Source organism: Vigna umbellata, chromosome 4 (assembly GCF_029865625.1).
Source record: "Vigna umbellata cultivar VRB3 chromosome 4, Vumbellata_1.0, whole genome shotgun sequence".
Taxonomy (NCBI): domain Eukaryota; kingdom Viridiplantae; phylum Streptophyta; class Magnoliopsida; order Fabales; family Fabaceae; genus Vigna; species Vigna umbellata.
In genome coordinates this window covers 25,978,827-25,988,881 of record NC_142168.1, presented here as the reverse complement: position 1 = coordinate 25,988,881, position 10,055 = coordinate 25,978,827, and the positions used below count along the sequence as shown (strand labels likewise).

Here is a 10,055-nt window from a genome sequence, read left to right as displayed (position 1 = left end):
AATCACCCTTTCCTTTAAAATATTCCATATATTTAGTCCAATTTTTTATTTACTAAATCCCAAAGTTTATTGAATTTTCCTAACTTAAAAATTATTTGTGTTTTATCGATATTTCTTAGCCATTCACCAAATTCAAAATCTTAATAGTTCGACAATTACAAATATCTCTTGCTTTACTTAAAATCAGTTGTTTTTTCATTCGCAACTTAAAATTAAAAATACCCCCATATGTTTAACATGTTAAACAATTTTTTTTCTATTGTAGGAACTTTGTAAAACTGAAAGTTAGTTAAACATTTCTTTCTACTGCATAAACTTTGTAAAATTAAAAGTTAATATTTCCTTATGCACATAAGAAGAATATTTCATCTCTTTATTTTCATAACTTTAAAAGAACACTAGTTATCTGAATTCACATGGTTATAAATGTAAGTCTGCATTTTATTTATATAAGAAAAGAAAAACTCAATATAAGATTTTGAAAGTGTGAAAATCTTAAGTCAATAAGAGAGATTGAAGGATGATATTAATATGATAAGGAGCTTGTATGAATAATGAAATTATATTTTATTTGATATTGATTTTTTTATAGACTTTTGAGGGTTGGAAAATAAAGGAAAAAACAATATTAAATAATTGTAGTTGAACTATGGATATTTAGATAATTATAATTTAGTTTTTCAAAATTTATTTATTAAATATTATTGTCTTGATTTTATATGTAAGTAGTGGTTGACAAATTAAACTCTTTAAGTGTGATTTGACTTATTTTGTACACGTAATGTAACTTACAATAGTATTTTTTTCTCAATAATTTTTGTATTGAAAAATCATGAATTTGGATTTAATATTGGTCGAGTAATGATGTACTATTCTTTAAAACACCATCTTTTGAGGGATCCAATTGAAGGGGTAAAAAGAAAAAGTTTCAGACATCAAAAATAAAAAATCTCATCTTAAGCGGGTTAGAGTCAGAATTAAAGTAGACTTTGTTCTACTACAAGCAGGGCTTGAGATGGACAAACTAACTGTAACTATACTAATCTATAGTTAACTGTATTGTTCTATACTAAAAATAAATAATCCATTTATACCAAAAACTAATTAAACTATTATCTAGTTCAGTTAAAAAAAATTGAACTTATTATTTTTTCAGTAAAGTTAACTGAAAACCATTTGCTTATTTTTAATGTTTTCCCATCACTCCCCTCATTTCCATTTTGTTGCAAAACATGAATCATACACTGCCTTACCCTACGAAAATGAAAACCCAATTTACGGTTACCCTACCCTGGTCCTGCCGTGACGCGGTCGTTGCCCACTGTGACTCTAACATTTGTGGCCTAAACGAGGTTGGGGTTGAGGGAGGGGGCTAGTCGTGGAGGGTCCCTGCCACATTTGCTATTGCTTATATCGTCCTTGTCGTGGTTGTTGCAGCATCGCTTGTCAAGGATATTTGTTGTTTGTTGTCGCATCGACCGTCAACGTAAACAATGATTTGATTATTGTGTTCAAGCTTGCCTATCTTTGCTTTTACCTCTTTGTGCTGCTACTTTACTTTGTAGGGTTTTGAGAAAGACACCAGTTAATGTCCTCAGTTCAATGACTTGTGTTGTGTTGTGTTTATCTTGTTCTTTGTTAATTTTAGGTTTCTTTTAAGATTATGTATGTTTTAGTGTTGTATGTTGTTCAAAGCTCAGACTTTTTTATGAGGAATTTGATGGAAAGTAATGAAAGATTGTTGCTTTCGAAGGGTGTTATATGATCTTTTTGCTTGTTGTCCATTGGGTACATTGGTTAACTCTTTTTTTATGTTAACTGCGTTTAGACAGACTTTCAGGGGTGAAATTGGATAATTAGTTTGTTTTGATTGAAGCAGGATAGAGTTTAGGAGAAATCTGTGTGGATTTTGGGGAATCATTAAGTGATTATATGTTTTGGTTTGTATTTGCCGACCTTAGATTTTATTCCAAATGCGGTAGTAATGTTGATAATGTTCATCACCAGATGTAATTCTGTAAATGATGATGTGTAATTAATTGGAACAAAGATTAAAGAAAACACTAATAAGATAGTAAGAATGGGTTGGCAGAAGTCAACTAATATGAGTGCTTATTCTCGTTTTTACATTGAGCATTCAATTCTTGCAGGGTAGTAAACATTAAACAGTGCAACAGAATTAGTTTTGTTTGATATAGTTACCTTCTTATAGAATAAACATTAAACATTAAACATTCAATGCTTGTGTTTTTCTTGTTTTCAAGAAGAATTAGTTTTGTCTAATATAGTTATCTTCTTATAGAATAAACAGTTTTAGTTTTTTGTAATTTGATTTAATGGTGTTGGAGAAATGACAGGGAAGTTACCAAACAATGACAGTGACCAAGCAATGGTGTTGGAGAAATCTCAAGTGGACACGTTAACCGAGTAGTGACCTTTGCAATGACAATGAGAGGTTATTTTAGTGTACCAACTGCACTCTTTTACTGGGTCACTCAACTTATAGCCTCTGTTATGGCTTGCCTTGTTCTAAGAGGCATTGGTGTTGGCATGGTATATATATTTTTCACCCTTCACTCACCAGAGAATGGTATATATATTTTATTTCATTTTATGCATACTTGTGAGTATCATATGAAAGTTATTTGTCATGATAGATTAAAAATTGAATCTTTTCTTAAAAAAAATGTCAGGAAGTAAATTGTTCTTTTTCCAGATAGATTAGTTTCTTACACCTCCTTCAACCTGATTACTTGTTGATAGATTAGTCAAACCAAGAATCAATATGATTGTCATGAACATACTAAAAGTGTACTTATGTCCATTTGATTATTTCATAACTGGTTTTGTATTCTTTTTATTTCTCCTTTATGCTAAAATATTTTGATGTGTGAGGATAGAAAGACGTGAAGATCTTTAGCTTTCAATGTTTTAAATTTAAGTTTTAATTATTGCAGGATGGTGCAAAGAAAGGCCGTGTTGTCCTGGTTTTCATAGATGGAGCAGTTCTTTCCGTCAGTCAAGTGTTTGAGACAATTACAAAACTTGGCAATGAAGGGGTTCAGGGATCTGATCCTCTAGTTCTTACATTTGCCTTGCTCTTAAGTAATTCTCTTGATTCTTCATTCTTCATTTTTTTTATGAACTTCTGTGTAAATACTCTCCACTTGTAGGAGCAGTAAATAAGAAGGTGGAATGCAATTGTGTGTTATACCAAAGTGAATTGTTTTATTGAATCAGTTTTAAATCCAAGAAGTTTACAATTTATGACTTTAATTACCCATTTGATCCTTGTAGTTGCCAAAATAGTGAATTAGGTCAGTACACTATAATTTATTGATCACTTGATCTTACCATCTTGTTATGGGTGGTTATGTTGGCCCTTATTTCCCTTGTTTCTGTTCATATTTTCTCCAATTGAATGAATCCATAATCTGAATCTCTTTGTTATCCATCAAACTGAGATGCATTAGTTTAATAAAAATAATCAGACCCAAGAGTTGAATTACTTTGTATTTCTGGTTTCATGCATAGGTTTAAGAGGAATGGCTTTGAATTGATGGGTGTTCTGATCGTGTTCCTGTCCTCTCAGATTAAAAAATCAGTTTCCTTTGTATTGAGGTTTTTAGTTCAAATACTCTAAACTAACAAATAGTTCAGTTCAATTACTCTGAACTAGTTTTTAGTTCAGTGCAGTTTTCCTGAACTAGTTTATAGTTAACTATAAACTTCTATAGTGCAGTACAATATAGTGCAGTTTGCCCACTCCTAACTACAAGACTTTAATTAATTCTTAAAACTAATACCTTCATCATGGGTCATATATCAATTCGGGGCATCTCGAGCAGAGAAAACTAGCATATAACTACTATATTACAATCATTTACACAAGTATGTACTTGATACAGATAGTCATATAACTACTAACAAAAACTGACCTTTTAAAAAAGAATAAGATTATACAAAACAAGATCACACTATTAAGGTTATCATTGCAAACAACGACAACACACCGACAAAACAACATAAAAGAAATTGTAAGTTAATGAAAAAAAGTAATCATAAAATAAGTGTAAAGAGATGGTCACAAATAAATAATTCATAATAATAACCATATCACATAAAAGACTCATATTAGACTCAACAATCTAGATACATGTATTGATATCTGACTATAATGAGTTATGCACTTGTGGTAGCCTCTATTGTTCTGCAGAACCATTGGCAATGTGCTTCACTCTACCACACACAAGGCTAGTTCGTTAATATTTTAGCCAAGGTAAAGCCCCTAGACTTGAACCTTATGTTCCTCTCACCACATACCTTACCCTTCTCTACTTAAAATTAGATGATTATTAGAGCAACATGATAACTTTCAATACAAAATCCATATATCAATACATACACTATCGTAACCATAACTAATCCTTCTTGGATTATTATCAACCATTCTCAGATGAACATCATAAACCAACCATCATTTTAACATTCACAAAATCACACATTAAACATACCAAAAGAAAACATAAGAAAATAAAGTTATACATTGTTAATCTCGCTCAATGAGAATGTTTATTCGCTCACCAAGTAGTGCCTAAAAGCACACTTGCCTAGTGACTAGATAGCTCGGATAACAAGATTATCACTAGAACTCACAAGCTTAAATTCTCCCAAAGTCGCTCAGCGAGACTTGTCTCGCCCAACCACTGTCAAGTCATTGAGCTCTCTAATTTTTTTTTGCTTAGTAAGATTATTCTCATCCTACATAACCAAGTCACTAACACTTTGACTTTGACTCCACCCAGCAAGTATATTCTCGTCTAGTGACCAACAAATCAGTAGCTCTTTGACTTCGAGTTTGCGAGTGAGTCTACATAATTCTATAGAAATAATTCTGCATATTTATGTCATTCCAACCCTACAAATTAGTCCAACAACAATCACATATGCCAAAACATACCAAATATCCTATTGTACACTACTCAATGACTTAATTCATTTCAAATGCAATACTAGTCACGCAACATACCCAATTCAAATATATCATGTAAGCCAAATTAAATCCTAACTCAACTCCACATATCATATTTCATCAAACTTCTTAATCACACAAACAAAATATCATATAAGCATACAATTAACAATTACAAGGTATTTATTAGTTCAAAATAGTGAAATTAGCTTCCCTTACTTGAAAGACATATCAAACTGCTCAATAACGCTAAAAATGTCTCTAGACGTATAGGAAGTTCTATCTAACCCTATGAACAACAAAAACACAATTAGAACACACCATTAAAACTATCAATCGGTAGATACCAATAAGGAAAATTCAAACCCTACATGTTAGCTAAAAAAGGTCACATGTAGAGACAAACAAACCAAAAAAAGAAGCAGAAAACTAAATTACTCTATAGAAGAAACAAATCAAACAAAAGTTAAGAGCTCGTCCCAAGGATTAACGGATGATCACCCTACTCATTTTCGATCTTCAAACAGGAGAAAACCTAGAGAGAAGGAAAAAAGTTTTAAAAGAAATGTTTTTAGAAAAATAGTATGTTTTTATATAATGAAATTCGTTTACAAAAATTCTACTTATATTTTAAATTTTTAATATCAAAATAATTGAGTCACACTATTTTAACATATTATTAATCCTAAAACACAAATTTATAAGTTTTTACACAATCTATATAAAAAAAGAACTTTATAATAAAAAAAAAAGGAAAGGTAAGCAATGAATTCAGTACACGAAAGATAAAAATAATTAATCATTCTATGCTACTTAATCAAAAATATAATTTATTAAGAAAAAAGTTTAATTCATTAAATATCATTTTTAATATTAATAAAAAAATTGACAGACACAAATAATTATTTAATTAAGTTTTATTTTCAAGTTATAATTAATTTAATAAAGATATATTAGTATTACAAAAATTAGACTTTTTTTAACATAATTTTATAATTAATTTAATAAAAATATATTAGTACTAAAAAAATTATGACTTTTCTTCTTATACATGATTTTATACTTAATTTAGTTGAGGAATATTACTATTAAAAAAATTGAGGCTACTTTGTTTTTTGAAGACTTTAAAACAAGTGTTTTAGCTGTTTCATCTTTGAGCATGTACATATATATATTAATAATTGTTAACTTTTATTTTTCAACATATTTAACTTTATTTTATTTAAATATTGTTTTAGATTGTGCTAAAGATTATCTATTGGTATCAAAATCAATAATTCATTTAAAAAAATAAAATATTTTAACGTATTAAGGCAATAATTAATTTAAAATATTATTAAATTTATGAAAAATATATTCGTAAAACATACATACAAAATTTTAAAAATAAAATAATTTACATTAATAAAGATAAAATTGGTAGTAAAATTTATACAAAAAGAATAATAACTCAGCTGTTACATAAAACAAACCTTTTTATATAGTTATATTGTAGAAAACACATTCGCAAAGTTAAATAATAAAAATAATAAATTTATTATTATTATTATTATAATTATAAAATTAAATATAGGTAATTTTTATAATTTTATTATAAATAATTTTTATTTATTCTATAGACAGTTCCATAATAAATAAAAAAGGCTAAATTTAAAAATATATTAAAATTGATAAAAGAATTATTTTAATTTTAAAATTATTTATCTAAGAAATAATTTAAAAAAAATATGAATTAGAAAGGGAAATCTAGTTATAAATAAAATAATTAGTAAAACATATGTGTCTATGTATGTTGACATTCTATTTTTACGAGAATAAAAATTAATATAATATTGTTATTATTATTACTATGATTATAAAGTTAAATATAAATAGTTTTTATAATTTCATTTTAAATAGCTTTTATATTTTTTGTGGGTAAAGTTTTCAATTAAAAAACCGGTTAAATTTACAAAAACCAATTAAAACTTAAAGAAATTGTCACATAAAAAGTAAAATTATTTATATAATTGTTTTAATTCAATTTTTTTATTTAAAAGGAAAAATTCGAAAACAAACTAATAAAAGAAATTTCCTATATATAGTTATAGATAGATATTATTTTGACTTCCATACAAAAAAATCATCTTTTAAGCCAAATTAAAGAAGTACCCGAGATAAAAAAAGAAAAAAGAAAATCCGATATATTCATATTTTTTTATCCATATAAAACAAAATAATGAATAATTTAAATACATATATTGATAAAAAAATAAAATTATAAAATTATCTATATTCATCTTTAAACAATAATATATTTGACGTTATTTTCCTTACTATTTATAATATAAAATTATGAAAAAAAATTCTTATGTTCTTTTACCATTTATAATCCTCGAACCATGTGTTTCATCGGTGAATGTGTATATAATAAATTTCATTAAGAGATTATAAAAATAAAAATATAAAAAAAGTTAGGTTGAATAACATGATAAAGAATATTAATAATTTTATTGATAATATCAACATAACGATGAATTCGAACCAAAATCCTATCTATTTCTATAATCTAAATGTATTAATTGTATATTCAAAAATTAATATTAAATTCTATGTTTTAGTTTATCAGTTTTGCATAAAGAATTTTGTTGAATCAGAATTTCATGATCAATTTCTTTAAAATTTATTTCGCATAAATGCATCTCTGGATATTTGTGTTCCACTGAAAACATTTCCACAACAACAATGAAATCCCAATAACCTAATCTTCTTCTTGCAATTCTTGCATCTCTTTCTCCTATTCTTCTCATCTGTTGTATTAGAATCTGTGACAGAAAAAGAAATTATGTCATCAATAGTAGAACCTTCACTTTGAAAAGTACACGAAAATGAGGGTTAAATATATTTTTAGTCTCTAAACTATTGGTCGTTTCTGGTTTTCGTCCCTCCTTCAAAATAAGGTACAATTTGATCCTCATTCTTTTCGAAACTTTGGTTTTAGTCCTCGAAAACTAACACCGTTAAAAATGTGCTGACGTGGCTAACGGGAGACTGACACAATTTTTTTTTGTCAGAGTTTATCAGCTTTTCTCCAGTGTCACCTCTCTCTCTTCAACTTCTCTTTCTCTCTCATTCCTCCAAACCCATTCCAATTCTCACTCTCATGGATTGTTACCTCTTCGTCATTCCTTGTGCCCTCTTCTACTTTCTTCAACTCTGAGGGGGTGCGGCCCCGGTTACCGATACTTCGGCGCGGCGAAGAAGCTTCCCGGCGTCAAGGAGCTCTTCATACAATAAATATGAATGGACATTTGAAAAATCTGAGTTGTATTTTACCTGAAACCTGAATTACAGTTGTAATATCTCAACCATTAACTACATACACAACATACTCAAGAAAATAAAACATTACAGTGCTACACAACATTCTTATGCTAAAATCTAATTCAAAGCGATAACCATTTTGAATCTCTTCATGTCCAAAATGTATTCTCATTTTATTATTTTGCTGTCAACATGGACATGTAGAATTTCATTTATAGAGCTCCATCACTGCCAAGAAAATCAACATTTTGCACAGGTAACGAAACTATGAACATTTTTTATCTATTAATGTCCAGCAATTCCACACCGTAAATAATCCTCCATAACAACACAAGATCTAAAGTTTAAATCATTCTCCTTGAATCACGAGAAGAGGTCATATGGTCCTACAAGCATGAAACAATGTGGTCATGTTAATCCACCAAAAGCTAAACAACAGATATCATCTCGACAAATTCTCCACGCAGCATACGTTTATCATTTAAACTTAAATATGTTAAATATTCAAAATTACTCGTCCCATGGCAAGCATGGGGCCCCAACCAAGGACTTGTGAAATTATTGTAATCTAGTTTATTAATGAAATTGAATCATATTTTAACATGAACAGTACTCTACCTCATTCATCTATGAAAAAGCAAACCAATAAATGGCACCATAATCTAACAAGGTAAATTATTCTTGCGGAGCTCCGGGGGCTTCTCGAAGAGCTCCTTGACGCCGGGAAGCTTCTTCGCCGTGCCGAAGTATCGGTAACCGGGGCCGCGCTCCCTCAGAGTTGAAGAAAGTAGAAGAGGGCACAAGGAATGACGGAGAGGTAACAACCCATGAGAGTGAGAATTGGAATGGGTTTAGAGGAATGAGAGAGAAAGAGAAGTTGAAGAGAGAGAGGTGACATTGGAGAAAAGCTGATAAACTCTGACAAAAAAAAATTGTGTCAGTCTCCCGTTAGCCACGTCAACACATTTTTAACGGTGTTAGTTTTCGAGGACTAAAACCAAAGTTTCGAAAAGAATGAGGACCAAATTGTACCTTATTTTGAAAGAGGGACGAAAACCAGAAACGACCAATAGTTTAGGGACTAAAAACATATTTAACCCCGAAAATGATGATGATTTTTCCAAATAAAAACTCTTGTTTTTCGTTTCAAAATCATTTGCTTTGACGAGATAATCTTTATAACACTTTGAACAAAGATTCTTTACTGCATCAGAACCATAGAAACCACAACCATTGACACAAAGTGATGCAACCATATTGTTTATCTTAAGGAAAAACTTTGAAAATATATTAATATCACTAGACAAATGTTGAAATCAAGAGGATGAAAAATATGTGTAACAATGAAGAGACTTAAATGGTATTTATAGCTTAAGAATGATGACAAATTTCTAAATAAATATTATCTTAATCAATATATCTTAATCAAATATAACTTTTATTAAATCACATATTTTATCAACTTAAATAATATATATATATATATCCTAAATAATCATTATAATATAATATATTAATAGTTTGTATAAAAAGTAAATGTTTTTTAAAAGATATATTGATGATTAAAAATTTGTCATATTTTGGATATTAAAAGAAAAATTATTTTTGTGATGGTTTTTGATTAATAATATATTAAAATTATTAATACGTTGATTTTAAATTAATAAAAAGAAACTATTTTAAATCACTTCAAAACATGAAATTTTAAATTAAACATTTTAAATTATATTATAATTTTAAATAACAAAATTAAATAAAAACATTATATTTATTTGTTTTG

General features: G+C 28.4%; 1 pseudogene; it reads right to left on the bottom strand.

Moving 5' to 3' along the window:
• Positions 1 to 7,554: 7,554 nt before the first annotated feature.
• LOC148199698 (putative zinc finger A20 and AN1 domain-containing stress-associated protein 8) lies at positions 7,555 to 9,531 on the bottom strand (annotated as a pseudogene).
• Positions 9,532 to 10,055: the final 524 nt, after the last annotated feature.